Source organism: Corythoichthys intestinalis, chromosome 8 (assembly GCF_030265065.1).
Source record: "Corythoichthys intestinalis isolate RoL2023-P3 chromosome 8, ASM3026506v1, whole genome shotgun sequence".
Lineage (NCBI taxonomy): Eukaryota > Metazoa > Chordata > Actinopteri > Syngnathiformes > Syngnathidae > Corythoichthys > Corythoichthys intestinalis.
Genome location: NC_080402.1, coordinates 29,486,834 through 29,510,854, shown reverse-complemented (window position 1 = coordinate 29,510,854; position 24,021 = coordinate 29,486,834). Strand labels below are relative to the sequence as shown.

At 38.6% G+C, this 24,021-nt stretch overlaps 1 long non-coding RNA gene across 1 annotated transcript in view; it reads right to left on the bottom strand.

The window, feature by feature from the left end:
• LOC130920007 (uncharacterized) overlaps window positions 1-24,021 on the bottom strand; it is a 96,169-nt gene that overhangs the window by 32,811 nt on the left and 39,337 nt on the right. The window contains exon 2 of the long non-coding RNA XR_009064068.1: window positions 9,242-9,427. This is a non-coding gene — a long non-coding RNA (uncharacterized LOC130920007). The remainder of the gene's footprint in view (window positions 1-9,241; window positions 9,428-24,021) is intronic.

The window sequence follows — 24,021 nt, the reverse complement described above, 5'->3', positions numbered from 1 at the left end:
AAAAAATTGAAGCTTTTGAAGTTTGTTCCTGATCTCATTATTAAGATTGTCTCGTGGAACAATTTAAATTGGCAATATCCAGGAGTTCCTGTTTTACAATGTCACATGTATTCCAGGTTTCAAACAACACATGATACACTAGTTTGCAAAACAGCGTAATAATAAAGTCATACTGTTTTTCATAATGTATTATTTTTATGGCCTACAATTGTTTTGCATCAACATATTTGGTGTGATTATGATTTTTAATTTCCGCCAGTAGGTGAACCCTACGAAAGGCAGAGGTTATCATTCAGTTCAGTATGTATGTTTGTTCTCAGGATAATTCAAGAACAAATAAAGGTATTATTATCAAACTGGCAGGATAAATCTGCAATATGAAACAGAGGCCGTGATTAAACTTTGGGGTCATGAAGTCAAAGCTCATAGGGCCAAATTGAATTTGGCTGCTTCAGCGGTGTTCTGCATTCTGAGAGTGCTCCTCTTATTTTAATAATGCGACCTCTTTCGCCATTTTTGGGACTCAGGAAAGTCCAAATTCCACGCTGGAACTACTGCCATCATTAACATAAGTCTACTTTGGCTATAAAGGGGCTAGAAAGGAAAAGTTGGTTTCACTCCCCTTGTGCTCTTGGCTCGTGTAGTGGTAAAGTTCCTCAGGCAAGTATAAACAAATGAACACAAAAACAGCCATTTTATTGCACAGGCTCCCAGCAGTCAGATTGGGTAATAATAAGAACCATTAAATTTACAGTATGCGCTCTCTAGCCTAGGGAGGCAAATGATATGGCCTCTTCTTGTTTACAAACAGAGAAAAACACATCATTGCTGCAACTTAGGGACCAATCACTTAATATATAACATTTTCCATTGTTGAGGGAATACGGCGCAAAAAGTTTGCCTAGAATTTGGCACCATCGTTTACTCATTTGGTTCCCTGGGTGACTAATACAAGAGCTCTGTTTGTGTGGATGTAGTGCTGGCTGATTCAGTAAAGCCACGCTGGACTGTGGCTTGCGTTTTGGCCACTGAGGCACATTTTGGCTAGGTCCCGGATGATCTGCATTCCAGTTTGCTAGCTCGGAAAGGTCACGTGGCCTCAAAGTCTCCACGAGATATCAGTGAATCCAACCGCCATTACACGTACTCAAAGGAAGATGCACAATTGTTTCTAACTATTTTATTATATTTTTTTAATCTTCACATCATGTGGAAATGTAAGTTACTATATGATTGTGATAGATTGAAAGTGAACCAGATATATACATCTAATTTTATTTTTTCTCAATTGCAAAATATATTTAAAAACAACAACAACAACATATGTTTATACAAACTTTATTTGAGCTCGCTGTGGCCTTGAGAATGTCGCCATCATTACAAACTGCCACTGGAGGCCGCTAGAAGCTCTTTACACCACACTAACTGCATGCTGACTGCAGAGCACAGTTAACAAGATTTTCATATTTTTTCACCCTATTTATTATAACTTGTGTTCATTCACCATAATCACAGACCAAGTATGGTTAAAAGCCATTTTGTTTCCTGCTGTATGTCAAGTTTATCAATTCAATCCATTACAAAAATTTAAGATGACTGCAAATGAGGAAACGCAATATAAACTATACAGTATAATAAATGACAGACTCTGCAGTATATAAATTGTGTAGCACAGGAAAAAGTTTGAACGCAAACAAATTATATTTACAAAAAATAAATGTGCAATAAATTAAATTAGTATAGTACTCTACCGCTAAGAAATAAATATGCAAAGAACATTTATAATTTAAAAAAAGAAGGAAAAATGCAGGGTGCATTGTTCTTTAGAGTTACATAAAAATCTTATTATAGCACAGTGATTGCTGCTTAATAATTCCACCTCTCTTTTGTACTCTGAGTAATTGTTCTTTGGAAGAAATTAGACACACGCACGCACTTACAGAAAGATGCCAACAAGAAAACATTAAGTTAAAATGTGGGTCCAAATTTAAAGCTATAGCACTTTGGATTTGAGGTACGTTCAATTCAAACAATGCATTGTTATTGCACAGACAGCACGCCATTCTGTTTATTTTGAGAGTAAACTATAATCCTTTTTAATTGCTTGAATCATTATGCTTTTACTCTACAGGCACATACTGTGACTCCAATCGGGAAAATTGGGATATATACTGCAAATACAGTATGTACTGTATTTAAAATTATTATTCCGTTGATAGTTAACAGATAAAAAATATTAACCGTTAAATTTTATTACAAAATATGTTTTCCCATTTACTTTTAGTTAATGGGTTATTGTTTTTTATTTGGTGTTCAATGGTTAAAAAAAAAAAAAAAACAGACGTATTACACGTGACGTGAGGAAGTTATGTTGGACTCACCAACCTTTTTCAAACAACGTTACTTCTTGGCAGTGTTGTTAATCTTGCTTTAAAAAAGTAATTAGTTAAAGTTACAAATTACTTCTCCCAAAAAGTCATTAAGTTAGTAACTCAGTTACCTCATTGTAAAGTAACTGGTTACTCAGCAAAGTAACTGAGGTTACTTTTCATGCTCTACATGTTATATTGTATAACATCTTTCACATCAACATTCTATAAAATTTTCACATCAAATATGTTTAGATTAACTGACTGAATTGAATTTTTCATCCCCCCCCCCAAAAAGGTAACACTTTTTACATTTTTTTTTAAAATTTCACCCATATAAGAGGTGTAATGTGCAAAAACTTTCAAATACTGTGAGGAAAGAAAGCCTTTTTGTTTTTCCTTTTGTGCTGAACCTGCACTTGTGTGTATCGTCACACCCCTAATACTGTATATAGATATATGGCAGAATACACAGACAAAGCTGAAAAAGCAGTATCTGCTCTTGCACCCCTCTTTAAAATAAACTGCTGTATTTTAAGCCAAAAGAACTGTTGTGTTTGATAGAACAATATGTCGATATGCTGCCAAAGCAGATTAATGGAGCATTAAGCCCCTGAACTAATTTTAATGTGTCCGTTTTACCCTGGAGACCCCCGTTTACAGACACCGCGCAACCGCTTTTGTTTCAACCCAGCCATAAAAAGAAGGTAAGTAATTATATTTTTAATATTCGAAATGTCGTGCATTTTTGGCTTGGAATCATTAATTTATGTCTAATATTTAGTTTTTTGAACCAAAAAAAAAACGACTTTATAAAAGTTTTCACTCACACATTTCTCAAACTTTTAAAAAAAAATGACATCACAATGAAAAAAAATGTGTCTCTAAATAAGCCACGGATTTGTACCTCAGAACTACCCGTTAATTGTTTTTTTTTTTTTTTTTTTTTTGTTTTTTTTTGTTTTTTTTTGTTTTTTTTTGTTACGGTCACATTTTCCCCAATATTTTAGATGATAATCGATCAAAAGAAATAAAAATTGAAAAAACTTTTAAAGACTAAATATATGAAAAAAAAACTCTCGACCACTCCTTGATGTCTGCGATTTCTGCATCGCGACCCTTGTTATAATACCATGTTTCACTCATAAAATCCCCCAAAAATCCGGCTGTGGCCATTCACAGCTGTGTCTTGTCACTCGGTGATACATGCTACATGGAGTTTTTTGATCGAAAAGAGGTAAGTATGCGATAATATCTCGTTAAAATCATGGCGTCTTCAGTTAGGGTTTTGCTTTTTAAAAATGTTTTTTTAAATGCCCTATTCAAAATTCTTCTTCCCCCAGAAAATTGAGATTTTAAGCTTTCCGTTGATGTATCTAACACTCATATAGGACAAATTTAAAATTTGGCCAAATTGGGGGTCTCAGAGCAGAACTTCAAGTCACCTGAGTATTTTCCGCCATATTCAGTATATTTTTTTCAATATGCAGGTGAGGCTCTGAATCCCCTGCTTCTCCTGTCTTTGCTGTAGTTGTTGTGATTATAAAACATCACACAAGGTTCATGGATACATCATTCAAGAAAAGTTTAGAGCAAGTGACTATATTTGGTATATTGCAGCATCTACAAGGACAATGCCAACTTGGTGATGATAATGCATACTCAACTGGAAAACAGTACATCATTTTCAATTAATTGTACCCACCTGGACGCCATGAACTGAGATGACGCTCGCCATGCTAAATGCTAATGCTAACAGGAACGCGAATGCTATGCTATCGCTCCGAGCCACCTAGCATCCTGTTTGCAATGGCGTCACCACCAATTTTCGTCCTCCTCCGCCCCGCTCTGCTACCTCCCAGGCAGTATTGGCAAAATCAGACAACAAGCGGTTAATTCAACCAAATTGTAGTAACGCCGCTAATGCACCGCTTCACGTCCTCAGCAACAGTAACGGCATTGCAAATATGGGAAAACTAATTAACTAGATTACTCACTACTGAAAAAACTAACACCGTTAGTTACACCGTGATATTCTAACGCCATTATTAACACTGCTTCATGGGTACTAATAACCGTAATTTTCGGACTATAAGGTGCATCTGACTATATGCCGCCACCCACCAAATTTGACGCGAAAACGGCCTTTGTTCAGAAATAAGACGCACCGGCTTATAAAACGCAGATGTCCTCACTGTATTATGGGATATTTACACCAGAAGATATCAGCCAGTAACACTTTATTTGACAGCGGCGTCATAAGACTGTCAGACAAGACTATCATAATTATGACATGACACTGTCATGAGCATTAATCAATGCTTATGACAGATGTCATCTAGAGTCATCAGGCAAAGTACCTCACTTTTGAATGGATATAAAAGATCCAAGCTGGCCATAAATGGAGTTAGTGACAAAATTTACTGAATGACACTTCATGACATCTGTCATCAGCGTTCATTAATGCCCATGACGGTGTCATGTTATAATTCTGACGGTCTTATGACAGTCTTATGACGCCACTGTCAAATAAAGTGTTACCTATTAACCCTGATAAATCAACAAATAAGCCACATGGGACTATAAACCGCTAGCCTGGAACTCCAGACTCACCGCTGTTCCGCGGATCAAATTCCCAGGGCGGAGCAAGCCACAGCAAACACACAGCGGAGTGGACCAATCAGCGACTGGCGGATGTGACGTTGGTAAAGCGACAAGAAACTCTAGCACGAAGACGTAAACATACTAGGAGAGCGGAGAAGTGTATTCAACATGGCTAGCGCGAGACAGACTGTTGGTTTTAGCGACTCAATGTGTTTTTGGTGATTTAAAACTGAAAATACCGCAGATGGGAACATATTCTCGGCTCTCTCGTTTGCCATCTGTGTTGTTGTGGAGATGAGCTCCGACGCGCAAGAATGACATTGCTCGTTAAAAACACGTCACGCAAATAAACGAGTCTGATTGCACGGACGATTTCGTTCAGGCCAATAAGGAGCTGGGTCCCAGACTCTAAAGGTGGAACAGCGGTGAGTCTGGAGCTCCAGGCTAATAAGTCGCAGGATTCGAAATGGGGGGGGGGTGTAACGGCTTATAGTCCGGAAATTAAGGTATTCAAGCCTGCTTCAGTTTCAACTACATTTTCAAGTCATATTATGACTGCAAGTAATTATTATTTATTTGTTTAAACAGATTTTTAAATAATATAAAAACATTTATGATGATTCAGTTACAGATTTGGCCTGAAATGTGTCAGAAAATGGGTAAAAATTTGGATCATGTTTGCAATCATCGTATTTTTATTAAACACCAAAGATAACTATCGCTCTCCTGAAGGACTATAGGAGTAAAATCAGTTAAATTTGGTGTTAGGACAGAAATGAGAGAATTTGACCAATTTTTTACTGAAATAATGCCTCTAAATAATTGATCGTTTAAATATAGTTATTGTTATTTTGATGACAGCTTAGAACGATTGCTTTTTTGTCGATTAGTCGATTAACTGTGATGCATCTATCAGAAACTTAACATCGAATCTTATTACTAGTCCTTCTAAAAAAATTAGCATATTGTGATAAATTTCATTATTTTCTGTAATGTACTGATAAACATTACACTTTCATATATTTTAGATTCATGACACACACTGGAAGTAGTTCAAGCCTTTTATTGTTATAATATTGATGATTTTGGCAAAAAAAAAAGTCAAGAAAAATCAAAAATCCTTATCTCAAAAAATTAGCATATAATGAAAAGGTGCTCTAAAGAAGCTACTAACCTAATCATCTGAATCAACGAATTAACTCAAAACCCCTGCAAAATATTCCTGAGGCTTTTAAAAACTCCCAGCCTGGTTCATTACTCAAAACCGCAATCATGGGCAAGACTGCCGACCTGACTGCTGTCCAGAAGGCCATCATTGACACCCTCAAGCAAGAGGCTAAGACACAGAAAGAAATTTCTGAGCGAATAGGCTGTTCCCAGAGTGCTGTATCAAGGCACCTCAGTGGGAAGGAAAAAGTGTGGCAGGAAACGCTGCACAAACAGAAGAGGTGACTGCACCCTGAGAAAGATTGTGGAGAAGGGCCGATTCCAGACCTTGGGGGACCTGCAGAAACAGTGGACTGAGTCTAGAGTCGAAATATCCAGAGCCAACTTGCACAGGCATGTGTGAAACATGGCAGAAGCACAGGACCTGGGCTACAGAGAAGCAGCACTGGACTGTTGCTCAGTGGTCCAAAGTACTTTTTTCAAATGAAAGCAAATTTTGCATGTCATTCAGAAATCAAGGTGCCAGAGTTTGAAGGAAGACTGGGGAGAAGGAAATGCCAAAATGCCTGATGTCCAGTGTCAAGTACCCACAGTCAGTGATGGTCTGGGGTGCCATGTCAGCTGCTGGTGTTGGTCTACTGTGTTTTATCAAGGGCAGGGTCAACGCAGCTAGCTGTCAGGAGATTTTAGAGCACTTCATGCTTCCATCTGCTGAAAAGCTTTATGGAGATGAAGATTTCATTTTTCAGCACGACCTGGCACCTGCTCACAGTGCCAAAACCACTGGTAAATGGTTTATTGACCATGGCACTACTGTGCTCAATTGGCCTGCCAACTATCCTGACCTGAACCCCATAGAGAATCTGTAGGATATTGTGAAGAGGAAGTCGAGAGACACCAAACCCAACACTGTGGATGAGCTTAAAGCCTGAGTTATACTCCCGCGTTGCGGTGACGGCGTAGCGACTACGGCGTCATTCGACATTCGATAGTTCTGCGGTGAGGGAACGCGTTGCTCTGTAATTCACCGCCAAGCCACTAGAGGGATGTGGCGTTATGTTTGTACGGTTTTGGGGCATGCTTGTTTACTTCCGCTAGTCGGAGAAAAAATAAACAATGCAAGATGGAACTCTTGAAAGTAAATATTCTGCTCATCAACACTGAATAAATATGGAACATACAAATGTTGACGGGCAGGCGACGCAGAAGACGGTTTCGAGGCGGTCTGGCCGACTTTTGATGCCGCACAGAGAGTTTTAGACTCGGGTGGAGAGAGCTAGCTGTGGCGGCTAGCTTCAAACTGGCGTCGAGCACTGCGTTCAAGGTCTGCAAAGCCCTCCAGCCTGATTTGTTTGCCGTGTCCTACAACCAGCCAGTGGGAAGCCATAGCAGATTTCTGGCGTCTAGGGAACTTCCCAAACTGCGTTGGGAGGCTTGATTTTAAGGTTATCATAAAAAGCACCGAGGCACTCTCAATCAGTGATGATGTATTGTGTGTGTGAACTGTCTGTTATTGAAAATTAAAGATCAAAACAACTCTTTTGACACCAAATCTGTGCTTTATTCTTCATATACTTGAAACATATGTACACAGTAAATGATGAAGTGCACCAACCAAAGATACGACATAAAGTGATAAAAAGTTGGCAGTTTTTGGCCGACTGGGTCACCGCTTCGTGTGGCCACTCGATTCCGACCACCCACGTCTCGGTGGTTCTTCCATTTATTTATTTTTTCGATCGCCGACCTTGCCATTTGGCAATCACAATAATAATTTCTTGACGAGACTTGCTCTTCGATGATACTCCCGTCGGCTTGGTCCATTTTTGCGTGTAGAAAACAATGTTTGATTCTATTGTACAATGGCGGTTTTTTCGCGGTAAACCGGAAACAACAGTCTGAGCGGACCAATCACAGTCCGTTTTCGCTACGTCATACGCGTCTACGCGACGCGAAGGTTACAAAAATCGAGAGGTGCGCGTCAGGCTACGGCGTAGGGTCGTAACTCGATTCTTCCTTGACGGCGTAGGTCTGACGCGGAAGTATAACTCAGGCTTAAGGCCGCTATCGAAGCATCCTGGGGCTCCATAACACCTCAGCAGTGTCACAGGCTGATTGCCTCCATGCCACGCCGCATTGAAGCAGTCATTTCTGCAAAAGGATTCTTGAGGATTATTGAGTGCATAGCTGATATAATTAATTGAAAGTTGACTTTTTTGTTTTAAAAAACACTTTTTTGTATTGGTCGGATGAAATATGCAAATTTTTTGAGATAGGAATTTTTGTTTTTTCTTGACTTTTTTGCCAAAATCATCGATATTAAAACAATAAAAGGCTTGAACTACTTCAGTTGTGTGTAATGAATCTAAAATATATGAAAGTCTAATGTTTATCAGTACATTACAGAAAATACCTTTATCACAATATGCTAATTTTTTTGAGAAGGACTTTAGTATATATAATTATTAATTTTGTTGTAAAACTTACCGATTTGTTGCTGTGGGTCGGTACGCTAACAGTGTCTGAATATGTAGCTAAGGTTGGCCCACAATGTCCAACACACACACGCACACGGTATGCTTTATTGAATGCCCAGTGATGTCATGGCAACCCCATATCCTGAGCAAGGCTCAGTGCCAAAAAAATGCCATGGTAACTTTTTTTTGTTTTTTTTTCCAAGTTGCCCAGAAACCTTTGAAGCTTATTAAGTGAAACCGATGGGGAGACAAGTGGACAAGGAGAGAGAAACAGGAGGGAAACCGGGGAAAGGCAGAGCAATTGGGAGTGCGTCCTGTCTCGCCGCCAAAATTGCATCTTTGTTTTAAGGAAGGGAACATTGGGAACCAGCTTGCTAATGGTCCCTCTAGTGAATTCAAAAAAAGTTCCCTCTAACCTATTGTGCCTAGTACTGTGCAACTGAAAGTGTTGTGCGAATATCTCTTCAAATCTCGGGCATCTTCCATAAGCCTGCATATAAGTAAATTATCCATCACTAATATATACCATCTACTGTATATTACCTGCAGGTTTCAACCTCCCTTTATTTGTAAGGCTGTCTCAGAATTGTCTCTGTGTGTGCGTGACTGAGTATGGATCCTCACCACATAATGAAATGAATCCATTTTTCCTTGAGTAAGCTTGTGGCGCCAGTGGTGCTTCCCAGTGAGACAGTGTCAAGCTCTGCCAGTTTCATTAGTGCTGATAGATGACCTCTTGACAGCCATTCCGCTCACCTCCACTTCAAAGAGCGCAACACAGCAATTTTGGATGAGCCTGGGCGTGTGTACCTTGCCAAAAAAATAAAATAAAATAAAAAATGCACTGGTTACAGTTAAATAATCTGTATTGATCACAGATATGCAGTCTTGCACAAAAAGGTCTTGTGGTGTTAGACAACACAATTGGTAATGCTGCTATGGGATAAACTCCAGCATATCCACGAACATCAGGAGAATAAGGGGAATAGGAAATGGATGGATAGAAACATTATTTCAATCGTCGCAATCATTGGTATCGGTCAGACTTGCCTGTGAGTGTTCTCATTCATCCTGGTCATTTTATTCCCAGTTCAATGAATCAAATGCGACTGGATTGTTCTGGTTGTCTTAGATATTTTGCCTCCGATCAGTTGCTGTGGTAACTAACAATTTATGCTTCAAATTGGAGACACACCTCCAACTACAAATGGTATCATTCTTTTGGAATGCATAACGACATTCATTAAGAGGCCACTGTCCGTCAACGAGAGTCGTTTGGTGGAAACTCCCTCATTAGTATTCCATTCAGTTGTAAAGTGGTAGTGGAGCTGCCTTGACTGCCAAATGAAGATGTGTAGTTTTTGTTATTTGTTGGAGGAAAAAAATCAATTAGTTTCTTTGGAATAGGCGATAAGATGGCACTGTATGTGGTGAATGGGTGGTATATTAAACCTTGTTCACTGTTTGAAACTGGTCTTTACACCTCACGTCACTTTCAAACCATCTGTCTTCTCCGTAGAGGATATGTACATTTTCATCCTCAAAAGAGTGGTCCTTCACTTTGAGGTGCAGCTGACTTTGGTCCTGATGTGTTAGCCCGTCTGTGTTATGCCATGTGCTTGCTCAGTGGTTGCTTAGTTTCGCCAATAAATGTATCAGTGCATTCCTTGCAGCACTTTGCTGAGGACACCAGATTGCTTTTCTGTGTATGCGGTGTCCGAGCTTTGACGAGGACTGGCCTTCGTCTCAGGGTGTTGCCAGGTTTATTGTAATGTTGTGTTGATTGAAAATTCTGATTTTCCAACAGATCTGATACATACTGAATGAATATATTGTTGCAGCTGTCGTTCTTTTCTTACTCACCAACCTTGCTTTTGTTCACCCTCACTCTCTACGGCATTGGTCACGGAACCACGGACCTCGGTCCGGTTCCGGACCCCCAAGCAGTCTGGACCGGATCTCAAGCTGTCCGGACTAATAGACGTTGCAACAACAAAAATCATTTTTTTCTGCGGGTTTGCAGAGTGGAAGTGGGCAACAAACAAAAACCTTAGGGGTGACGCGCGTGAGGCAGCCAATGGGAGTGAAGCATTTGAAAGTTATTTTTAGAATAGCATGTCTCACACTCGCTTTCCAGACTCCGCGGAGTGACAGCCAAAAACTGAGCCAAATGAAGTTGGAGGAAGAGGCGAAAAGGTACGGCAAATGGCGTGCTCAAAACTACACAAGATTGATGCAGAAAACAGTGTTTAAGGAGGAGTAGACCAACACATTTTTGTTCATTTTACCTGGCGGCAGCACAAGACCGCTATGCCTCATCTGTTCAGAGACGGTGTTCTGCCAAAATCTGCTACATTGGCGAAACGTCTTACATTAGTCGAATTTGACACCCAAAGTACTGCCGTGGTCGCTAAACTTGTTTTGTTTGGATGTATACAGGCAGAACGTACTAAAAATGCCTTAAGAAGATACTTAAATGCAGTTACGTATACCAAATATGGATGGTTTAAATACGCTACGTGACTAATGTGGTCAACTGCTTCAAAGCTAACACAAAAAACCACAATGGTTAAAAGTATGAGAGGGTCATACATGCAAAAAGTATTTTTGAGGCAATGAAAAGGTTCTACAAAACTAAATAGTAACAAAAATAGTGAGTACTCGCCGCTTCTGACCGATGTGCGCATGCGTTCGGATGCTTGCGCAAGCGCGCTGAGCGTTGTGTAGATGTTTCGCCGCGTAGTAAGGAATGGCCGAACAACGGTAGCGCTTTTAAAAAGCAGCAATTTGAAAAGGCACTATGAGACGAAGCACGCAGCTTTTTCGCAAAGTTTCCCTATGAACTCAGCCATCCGTTCTCAAAAAATAGCGGAATTAAGGGCTCAATATGATCGCTTTATTATTTATTACTAATTAATTATTATTAAATATTATTTATTACTTACTATAAATTTATTTTTTACATTTTATTTACATTTTTGAATGTTGTAATTATCAGCATGGCCATGTAAAGATACGTTTGTATTTTTTGGAAAAAAAGAAGCATTAAAAATATTTCCGGACCCGAGATTGTTGTAATTTTAAAAATCCTCTGGGTCCGAAATTAAAAAATTTCGGACCCAGAGGATTTTTAAATTCATGACCCCTGCTCTACGGCTAGGTTCATACCGCAGGTCTTAATGCACGAATCCCATTTTTTTGTGTTTTTACGACTTGAGTGAGGCATTATCTTAATGGTCTGAACAGGAAAAGTCGCATAAAAGTGGACCATTGCAAATCTGATCCAGGTCACTTTCGTATGTGGTTAAAATCCGATCTGGGTCACATTTTCCCAGAATGTGGCTGCGGTCTGAACAGTCAAGTCCCCCAAATCGGAATTCATGCAGCAATTTCGTCAGCAATGAGCATGAGGGACAGGGCGCTACGGTAGCGGTGCAGTTGTGCATTAGCGTTTGCGCCTGGTTTGAATGCAGTTTTGGGGAAAGAGCGGGCTTGACAGCAGTCGTAAAAAATTGATTTGGGTTGAGGTTAAGCCTGAGAATGCTAGGTTTTCTCTCTGCTCCAAGGTTAGGGTTATTGCTTACACGGCTGAGAGTCGGGGCAAACTGTCCGTATGTTTGTGTGTCATGCACGGACAGTGCGGCTATCATTTAATATAAACTTTGAATGTAAGACTAAACAGGGATTATTTATGTCTGTTACTTGTGTCCTCTTTTTGGAATGAAATCGAAATATGATCACCCTTGAACAGCGTTGTTAATCTTACTGAAAAAAAGTAATTAATTATAGTTACAAATTACTTCTCCCAAAAAGTAATTGCGTTAGTAACTCAATTACCTCAATGTAAGAGTAATTAGTTACTTGGCAAAGTAATTGGTGATAATTTTTATTTTTCCTCAAAAAAAAAAAAAAAAAAAAAAAAAAAAAACATTGGCCACACTATGTGAAGTTTTTTGTGAAGGTTTTTGGTACAATTGGCCCGAGCCCAATTCTTTACCCTAATTTACTCTTTACCCTGGATCAACTGTTAAAAGTTGTTAGAATTGCTCCCATTATTGCATTAGTTCCCTTCTCTCTACTTTCGACATATGAAAGTTTTAAAACTGTTTCATCATTTAAAGATAGATTCAAGTCAAGATTTTGCCGATTTAGAAGTATTTTATATAAAAAGTTACTGAGGTTCGCTAGGAAGGTTCTCTACAACAGAGCCGTCCTAAAAAGTCTACTGCTTCAAGATGGCGGCTGTCTACTAACGCATTTAGTGCCATGTCTGTCATTTTGCATCTAGTTATATCTATATACAGTACATGTGATATCTACCATGTCTACCATATCTACAATAACATGCGGGCGTAGTTTGTAGGCTATCGGCTACAACATGTATTATTGGAGCTACCTAGCATCGCGTCTGCTCGGCGTCACAACTTTCTTGCCTCTCCCCACTCCTGCTCTGCTCTGTCGTCTCGGTGAGTCCGTCTCCCTCAGACTTTTCGACCAGTATAGTAACGCATAGTAACCAATGCCTTTCCGTCCTCAGTAACGGTAGCGGCGTTGCCAAGATGAGAAAAGTAATTAATTAGATTACCCACTACTGAAAAAAATAACGCCGTTAGTAACGCCGTTATATTGTAACGCCGTTATTAACAACACTGCCCTTGAATGACGTTGAGGCAGCATGTGTGGTCATTTGTTTTGATGTTCCCGCGCATGCCGGTCATTTTGCTCAGCGCATCTTGGACTGCGAACAGTTGTCCTAGTTACGCTGCAATACGTTTCTGTTGAATATTATTTTGTGCGCGGCATAGATTTTCTTGTGCGCTGAGTACAGTGGTATGAAAAAGTATCTGAACCTTTTTTGAATTTCTCACATTTCTGCATAAAATCACCATAAAATGTGCTCTGATCTTTCACATCACACAATCAGCCAGATGAAAAAAACAGTGTCTGCTTTAACTAAAACCACCCAAACATTTATAGGTTTTCATATTTTAATGAAGATAGTATGCAAACAATGACAAAAGGGGGAAAATAAGTAAGTGAACTATCACATTTTAACATTTTGTGGCACCCCCTTTGGTAGCAATAACTTCAACTAAACGCTTCCTGCAGCTGCAGATCAGTCTGGCACATTGATCAGGACTAATCTTGGCCCATTCATCTCGACAAAACTGCTGTAGTTTAGTCAGATTCCTGGGATGTCTGGCATGAATGGCTGTCTTTAGGTCATGCCACAACATCTCAATGGGGTTCAAGTCTGGACTTTGACTTGGCCATTCCAGAACATGTATTTTGTTCTTCTGAAACCATTCTGAAGTTGATTTACTTCTGTGTTTTGGATCATTGTCTTGTTGCAGCAGCCATTCTCTTTTTATCTTCAACTGTCTGACAGATGGCCTCAAGTTTTACTTCAAAATATCCTGCTAAACTTTTGAATTCATTCTTCCATTAATGATTGCAAGTTGTCCAGGCCCTGAGGCAGCAAAACAGCCCCAAATCATAATGTGCCCTCCACCATGCTTCACGGTGGGGATGAGGAGTTGATGTTGGTGAACTGTTCCATTTTTCCTCCACAGATGACGTTGTGTGTTACTCCCAAACAATTCAACTTTTGTTTTATCAGTCCACAAAATATTTTGCAAAAACTTCTGTGGAGTGCCTTTTTGCTAACATTAAACAAGCAACAATGTTTTTTTTAGACAGCAGTGGCTTCCTCCATGGAGTCCTCCATGAACACCATTCAAGACATTTCTTACCAGGTGTGTGTTTTATAGTGGGCAGGGCATTTTTAAAACACTCATCAGTTATTGGGCACACACCTGACTTAAATTGTTTGGTAAAAATTGGTTTCAATTGGCAGAGGGTTCACTTACTTATTTATTTCCCCTTTTGTCATTGTTTGCATGCTATTTATATGCTCATTAAAATATGAAAACCTGTAAATGTTTGGTTGGTTTTAGTTAAAACAGACACTGTTATTACATCGGTGTGATTTTGACAAAGATCAGATCACATTTGATGGTGATTTTGATCAGAAATGTGAAAATTCCAAAAGGTTCAGATACTTTTTCATACCCAAGTATGTGCAAGCAGTCCGCGATTTGCACGCGCGCTGCTTTGAGGGAACAATGGTCTGAGGGGTCTAAATTTCAAATTGTTTTGCAAAATTATGGACGTCGTGTCCTCATGACCAAAGAGGAAAAGACCATCTCAAAAGCCAACATCTGGGATGGTGTGGGTGTGTAAAGGCAGAATTAATGCTGAATGGTCAATACAGGTTTTGGTGCAAATTAGGCTCCCATCCAAGCAATGTCTTTTTCATCCCTGCTTATTTCAACAAGGTTATTAAACAACATGTTGCACGTATTATAACAGCGTGACTTTGTAGTAAAAGGGTGTCCTATTGCGTGCACAACAGCAATTGGTTAATTGACCAGTTTGACACTGTATGGATGCTAATTCGTCATTCAAGTAGTTGTTGTAGTCATGTTGTTATTCTTGGTCTTGTAGAAACTTTTAAGTCCTATACTTCTCTTTGATTTGTTAACTGATCGTCTTGAAACTTGGTAGCTATTTACCATGGGTCAGTATCTATCAATCCTTGGGGCCAGATTTTTTTATTTTTATGTATCAAGGCTGATTAGTATACTGTACGTATCTATGATTTATTATGCGTGTAGGTTAAGAGTTAACCAGTAAAAAACCGCTTTCAGCCTGTAGTAGCACACATGGTCTTTTAAATTGTTTTATTTAAATAACATAGGAGTGAAGGAGGTGCATTCCTCACTTTCATTTTTTTTATTACAGGGGATATTCAAAATTTAAAAACACCATGTCAAGAACTTTGAAATTTAAAACAACTTTAAATTGAAATTAGATAGTAATAGGTCTTTTGGAAAGTATTTTCCTACATTATTAACGAATCTATAAAATGAGTGTTCACTTTTTTAAATTGAACCCCCAAAATAAATGGGCCTTTCTACCATATTCAAATTTCATGTGGTGCATCTGTATGCATTCTATTGTGGGGCCACTGTGGGCTGAGTAGTTGCTTTCATGTTTCGGATGCATTTATCATGTTTATGTTTTATGTTGTTAATCATACTGAACATTTGTGGTGTTGCCGCCGTGCCCATGTCCGCATTGCCTGGGTACACTGTACGCCTGGGACAGGGCTCGGCGCTTAGTGAGGATTTTTGGTGGCAATTTCCATATTGCCTGGGGTCATGTGGGCACGGTGCCCACTCCTGGTGTTGTGGGTGCCTACCGAGGCGTGGGGAGATTAAAGCGGGCGCACTGTGCCACAAAAGGGCCTGTCTAGTGCTTTTTAATTCGCCTATATTAGGGCACGGTGCCAAGGCAGCTCCCTGCTATGGCAAACACTCTATAACTGGCACCACAAGTACTCCCAGCAAGCAAGAGAGGGAGAAAGAGCATGAGAAGACTTTCTTTCTCTTTTTCACACACTTGGACACATGCTTGCGTGCTTGTAATTAGCAGTCTGTTGCCTTTGCTGGTTTGCAGGGGGGACTCCCAGCGTTATCATTCACGTCCTATTTCCGCCGCCAAAGCCTCCAGGAAGGCATTTATTTTTTTATCAATGTGGTTTTAGTTATTTATTCTCCGCGCCAACTCATCTATCTGCTCGCCTGCCTGACTGAATGTATGGTTCTCACAAGCCCTGACTTAAAAACTATAATACCACAACACAGTGTAGAGGAAGAATTTGTCACGGGTTTAAAAATCTGTGATTTTAATGAATCATTTATTACAGCAGACACTCCACTTGCCAGACATCGTGTTTGACCTCAGTTGAGGTCAATTTATTTAATTTGTTTGACTGAATGATCAATGATTAACTCTCCAAACTAGTTTCAATTTAAAGGGAAAATGTGGACAGATGCAGTGTTTGTCAGTAGGAAATAATGAAAGGACAAATCCACATTAAAATAACAAAATGGAAAAAGTTTGTTAGTTTTGTGTGGCATTGTATCAAATGCTCCACGGCCTGGTGATTGGGATCCTCTGCCCAACACCAGCCAGGTGTTTGGCCTTGGAGGAGGTCCGTGTTCTATTGAATGGTGCTGTTTACCTGTTTGTGAACAGGATTATACAAAAAGTATATGCTCACTAGTACTAATGGATGAAAAATAACTGAATGGGAATCAAGATTAATGTGCAGCCACAGGATTTATTGGAACAATCATGAGATTTCAGACCTGGAACAATCTCAATCAAGCACTGATCGTGAAGTTTTTTATGCGAGCAAACAAAAATATGTACAAGGGACAAAAGTGGGATTTAACAAAAATGAATAAGTCATAAATAATAAATTAAAATGTTAAACAACTTGGTAGATGTATTTGGTATAGTATTTTTGTATGTTTTTCCCCCTAGGTGCATGGAGGAATAGATAATAAAATCGAATTAAACTTTGATGCAGATCTAAATAAGATTGCGGAACCACCATTTTGTTGTTCTGGCGGCATTCTGTGCTCGTTAACCCTTTTATAGGGCACTCATTTAACTTTTTGGCTGCCACTGACTGCGCTGGACGTCCAATTTCACTGGGAGAAGCCTTCACAGCTATTTCTTCCAGATTAAATAAATTAGATGTCTATTGTTATCAATGGTAGGCAATAAGTTAAATACTATATCATAATTAAAGAATTAATGAATGAAGCTTTTTATTTCGAGCATGCACAAAGAAACAGAAATAGTGTATAACTCAGAATAATTATTTGCAAAGGTAGTGGGAAGAAGAAAAACTTATTTAATCCCACCCCTGATCTCATCGTCCAGCAGTATTATTTCGTGGAATACTCCTGTCCTTTGACTTTAAGTCCACACAATGAAGAGAGAGAGAAAAGAGAACAAAAATAACAACAACAAAAAAACAAAACAATGAAAGAAAGAAAAACAACTAAACCAATAGACAACCAACCAGACGAGGGGTCGGGAACCTTTTTGGCTGAGAGAGCCATGAACGCCACATATTTTCAATAGTGCTGTCAAATTTATCGCGTTAACGGGCAGTAATTAATTTTTTAAATTAATCACGTTAAAATATTTGACGAATTTCACGAATGTGCGGAATGACCCGCTCATGCATTGCCTCAAACAGATTACAATGACGCCTTTTTTTTTTTTTTTTTGCACATGCTAAGAGGCATAGAAAGGCGAGTGGACACAGGACCGCGCCATTTATTGGCATCTGCTTCGGCAACTCCTTCACAAGAAACATCAGTATCATTTAGTGACAACAAAAATAATATGCCTGTCTCTCTCTCAAAAAAAAAAAAAAAAGTTCATTCCCAATCAAAATAGCGATGCAAAATACACATAAAACTTACTCAGTCTTTGGTCAAACTCTATTCAAACATTTCGTTTAGCTCAACAAATACACTGGATGGCAATATTTAGTCACAATATGCAAACTATCAGAGGTCTCGTACGTTGTGAAGCCAGCACTCAAATGACCGTGTACAATGTATGGACCAGTAAACAGTGAACTACGGCGTCAGTCAAGGGACAAAACACACTCATTGGCTTGATGTCTAAGTAATTTAAAACTCGCCATTGACACCTTGTGGTGTATTTCAATCACTACCTAACGTAGTTAAAGACACTGTGGAAGAACGGCAGGGAGCCAATGTGACATCACCGCTCGGCGACGTCAACAATGGCGAGCTACTAGTTTATTTTTTGATTGAAAATTTTACAAATTTAATCAAAACGAAAACATTAAGAGGGGTTTTAATATAAATTTACTATAACTTGTACTAACATTTATCTTTAAAGAACTACAAGTCTTGCTATCCGTGGATCCCTTTAACAGAAAGAATGTTACTAATGTTAATGCCATCTTGTTGATTTATTGTTATAATAAACAAATACAGTACTTATGTACAGTATGTTGAATGTATATATCCGTCTTGTGTCTTTCCATTCCAAAAATTATTTACAGAAAAATATGGCATATAATAGAGATGGTTTGAATTGCAATTAATTATGATTAATTAATTTTTAAGCTGTGATTAACTCGATTAAAAAATTTAATCGTTTGACAGCCCTAATTTTTATATGTAATTCCGTGAGAGCCATACAATATGTTTAAAATTAAAAATACAAATAATGTGTGCATTTTATGTAATTTCAACACTTTTAAAGTACAATAAGTCTCTGAATTATTTTTCATAACATTGTTATGCTGTTGCTAATCAATGATAAGTATTTCTTACCATTAATGCGACTTCTGGTGCTGCATAGTTTTGGTGATAGCTTTGTAGTCTGGTTGATACTTGGTGGGGTTAAGCTTCATGCAGGCATTGAGAAAATTAGGATGCATCTCTTTTCATGTTCACGAAGTGCCACGAATCCTGTTTTTCCCCACCGCGCACGGAGCAACATCAGTGCACACCAAAACAAGTTTATCCATCGGTAGAACTCAGTGAAGGACTTGAATAAATCCTCCCCTTTTGTTGTCCCTTTCATAGTCAAAACCTTGCAATCACGCTGAACTGGGATAAATTGCTTACGTCTGTTGACTCATCCAAAGCGAGGGAAAAAGACGGTGCCGCATTTATGTCCTGCTGAAAAGTACGATACTCCTCGTCTTTTTCCCATCTTCTCAAAAGGGTTTCTAAAATTAGCTGACAACGCGGAACGGAAAACGAGGAAACTGAAAACGAGGGAAGTTTACTTCTTACTTCCTGATCTCACACACATGCGCACATCGGCCGCTATTTTCCACAGCAAAATACCGCAACCCCACTTGAACAGTGTCTCTGCCTCATCTGCGTTGCCTATGCGATTGATAGATAGATAAATAGATAGAATTACACAATGACATGTATGTTTGCCACTTTCCCACTAAAATTGCTGCGAACTGGCTTCCTAGTCACCGGTGACCATCACCGTTTTGTGCAATGCCCAAAGGAGTAAAATAAAGATTTGTCTGCGAGCCAGATTCAGCTGTCTAAAGAGCCAGATCTGGCTCGCGAGCCATAGGTTCCCGACCCCTAAACTAGACAGACAGAGTTGCCTCATTAATAATAATAATAATAATAATAATTGATTATATATACACCAATTCTACAAGAAAAGCAACAAAAATTGTCAGTAAATGTCATTATATTGTGACTAGACCATATCTTTATCCAACAATTTAAATTTGGGGATATTTTGACAGTGCTTGAAGTGTTTGTCTAAATTGTTCCACAGTCTCACTCCACATACAGACACACAAAAACATTTGCGAATTGTTTGGAATCTGGGTAGGAGGAAATCTCCAGAACCTCGAAGACAATGCATACTCTCCTGAAACTTAAAAAAGTTTGGGATATTAGATGGCAGTAGTTTATTATATGCTTTAAACGGCATTATAGATGTATAATATTTGACAAAATCTTCCATTTTAAATAGTTTTGAGTGAGCAAATAGATGATGAGTGTGATCAAGAAATCCAACTTTGCGCATAATCCGTACCGCTCGTTTCTGCAATGTGACTGATGGATTAATGATAGATTTACAACTGTTTATATAACAACTTTAGATTGTTATTCGGAGCCATAAACAGTACAGTACCTGACAAAAGTCTTGTCGCTTAACCATTTTGTAGAAACAATTGCTAATAACCTGACTTTTAATTATTCAATTGGTTTCAGAAATGGCTCATATGAAAGCTAAGACCCTCCAAAATTATGCTGAATGTACTAAAATTAGGGCTGTCAAACGATTAAAATTTTTTAACCGAGTTAATCACAGCTTTAAAATTAATTAATCGTAATTAATCGTAATAAATCACAATTCAAACCATCTGTAAAATATGCCACATTTTTCTGTAAATTATTGTTGGAATGGAAAGATAAGACACAAGACGGATATATACATACAACAAACTGTACATAAGTACTGTATTTGTTTATTATAACAATAAATCCACAAATGGCATTATTAACATTCTTTCTGTTAAAGTGATCCACGGATAGAAAAACTTGTAGTTCTTAAAAGATAAATGTTATCATTACAAATTATAGTAATTTTATATTAAAACCCATGTTTTCGTTTTAATAAAATTTGTAAAAATTTTCAATCAAAAGTAGAGTTAATATAATAATAATAAGAATAAAAATAACAATAATAAGAATAGAGTGACCAAAGTCTGAGTAAGTTTTATGAGTATTTTGCATAGCTATTTTGATTGGGAATGCTAGTTTACTTTGCATTGTTGTTAACTGTGTGACAATAGGGCCTCATGACTACAGACTGAAGTGCTTTTCTTCTTGTGAACATTTTTTTTTTTTTTTTTTTTTTTTCTTGAGAGATAGGAATATTATTTTTGTTGTGCTTTCACCAAATGATACTTATGTTTGTTGTGAAGGAGTTGCCGAAGCTTTTTCCAATAAACGGCGCGGTCCAAAGAACACCTGTGTCCACTCGCCTTTATAACATGTATATCTCTGTACATATCTTACCCAAAATACAACAAGAGACACATAATTGCCACTAAAAGAAAGAATACATCCAGAAATATGTGTGGAGCACAAATAGCACAATGCAAGAGCATAAATGTCTCACAACTACTAATTTTCCCACTAATTTCCCACAGAAGGATCAACATAACCCCAAGCGGCCGGTGGCATTCTCTTCACTCTTAATTTCCATAAACGACATCATTGTAATCTGTTTGTATATATATTTATTTCACTGAAAAAAGATGTATCATTTAATGAAGACATAAAGGTCAAATTTTGGCAAGACAAAAGTTTTGTCGCATACATAAAGTAGTGTGAAAATTGAACAAAAAATGTACTTCAAATATAAAAATATGTTACATAACATAAGCGAATTAAGGAGTGGCGCTGTAAGATCCAAATTTAATATTTTTCATGACTTCCTTGGGCTTGGAGGACTGCATCCATGCGGTTCGGCAAGGATTCATATGATTTATTGATGAAGTATCAGAAACATCAAAGAAAGCAGTCTTGCATGCCTCCCAGAGTTCAGCAACATTTTTGGGTTTCGTCTTCCATGCTTCCTCTTTCATCCTGTTCATGTCTGGTGACTGGGCTGGCCAGTCCTGGAGGATCTTGATCTTCTTTGCATTAAGGAACTTTGAGGTAGAGATTGAAGAATGCGATGGAGCACCATCCTGCTGCAGAATTTGTCCTTTTTATGGTTAGGAATGTAAGAGGCAGCTAAGATTTGTTGATATTTCAGACTATTTATGTTGCCTTCCACCCTGCAGATCTCTTGCACACCCCCATACTGGATGTAACCCCAGACCATGATTTTGCCACCACCAAACTTCACTGTTTTGTGGCAAAAGGTGGATTTTTCAGATGAATCCTCCATTGAATTACACTACAGTCGCCCCAAATATTGCAGGATACCTACTGGAGCCAGCGTGGATCCGAGATTCACTCAGAAAACAGTGAAGGGAAATTTGACCTTTATGTCTTCATTAAATGATAAATCTTTTTTTCCATAAAACAAATATATTTTTGTACATTCAACATCATTTGGGAGGTTCTTAGCTTTCATATGAGCCATTTCTGAAACCAAATGAATAATTAAAAGTCAGGTTATTAGCAATTGTTTCTACAAAATGGATAAGCGACAAGACTTTTGTCAGGGAATGTATGTATTTCTAACTTTATTCTTTTTGAATGTATTCATTTTGTGTTTTTATTAAGATTCTTTTACTTTAATTCTTTTTATTCACGATACCATTTTGTTTGTTTTGTCTTATTTTGTACTGTGTTTAACATTATTAATACTATTTTATTGTTAATATTGTGGAGCTAGTGAGACATAGATTTGGTACATTTGTTGACAATTTGGCCTTGGTGGAGGTCTGTGCTAAAGCACTGATAAGTTGGTTGAGTTAGTTCTGTGCATTTTGTGTACCGAAATGAGTACCGATACGTCACCAGCAGTGTGCTCATGTCTATGTATTACTGGATATTCATGCCCTCAGGGTGGTGGCATACTGCTAAAGGGCTCATCCACGTCCACTGGGGTGTGTGTATCATGTCTCGTAGGTCCCATTCCTTGAAGTTATAGTCCAAATTTGTCCTCTGAGGCAGCGCACTGGCATCGTTGTCACTGAATCTGTGAAAACCTTTGTTCTCGCTGTTATTTTTGTGATCCAGAAATGCGATAATGTCATGATCGGTAAATTGAAGCTTCTATGCACTTTTAAATGCAGTTCTTCACCCTCAGTTTCACACTTTTTGACGGGACACTTTACACGGTTAGACAACATGAGGCATGACACAATATACGGGTGAAGCGTGTGTGTTTGTGCATGTGTGTCTGCATACAAACGCCTGTGTTAATCCAAGTCTCTCTGAGCATCTGGAGCCTCGACACAGTTTAAAGGGCTGGCTTGGTCTGTTCCAAGCTGGACTAGCGTTCACAAACACACACGCGTTCACATACACACACTGTCACAGCTATCTGGGGCACCAGAAGGCCTCAGCGAAGCCAAGGCAGAGGCTGCCCACCTTGGCACCACGAGGTGGGGCTGTGCTGGCGCTTTGAGGGGGACAGAAATGGCAAGGGATAGAGAGGAGGAGATGGATGGGAGAGGGGGGCCGGGGCACCTGGCGCGGGATAATAACCCTGGGAAAATGCCCGAAAATGCAGAGGGTGGAGGAGTGTGTGAATGAATTAAGGTGTGTGAGCAAGCATTGAGGTGTTAGCCGCGTCAACCGATTGACGCGCACCATACTTATGTTGTGTTTGTTATGGCGTCATAACTTGATGGAAGAGACTCTGCTTTATACACTCTTGAGTAATCATTGAAGAACTCTCCTCTTAGCCTTCATAACTGTCTTCCTTAAACAGTAGAAGACCACTCAAAAAGCGAAAAAAAGAATCCCCCTGAACTTAAAATTCCAAAGGAAAATACTGTAAGTAATTGTATAATAGAACAATTGTCCAAAATCCAAGCAAAGCTTATTATTCTCTTGTTTTGTTTTTTGTTTGTTTTTCGGGATATATGTTAATGAAGCCTGATGATGACAGAAATTATTCAAGTATAAAACATAAAGGAGCTGAATGAACATCTCTTCCAACATACTTTACTATTTTCTTTACAGAGTTGTCTCAATTTGGTGCCGGTCACGTAATTTTTATCTGTTCAGTATCGTCTGACTAACATCAGATTTTCCTGATTTCTAAAGATCACTAAGCAACAAAAAAATCTCGAGTCACATAGTTTTATGATATATAATTAGGGCTTTCAAAATTATCGCTTTAACGGGCGGTCATTAATTTTTTAAATTAATCATGTTAAAATATTTGACGCAATTAACGCACATGCCCCGCTCAAACAGATTAAAATGACAGCACAGTGTCATGTGCACTTGTTACTTGTGTTTTTGGGAGTTTTGTCGCCC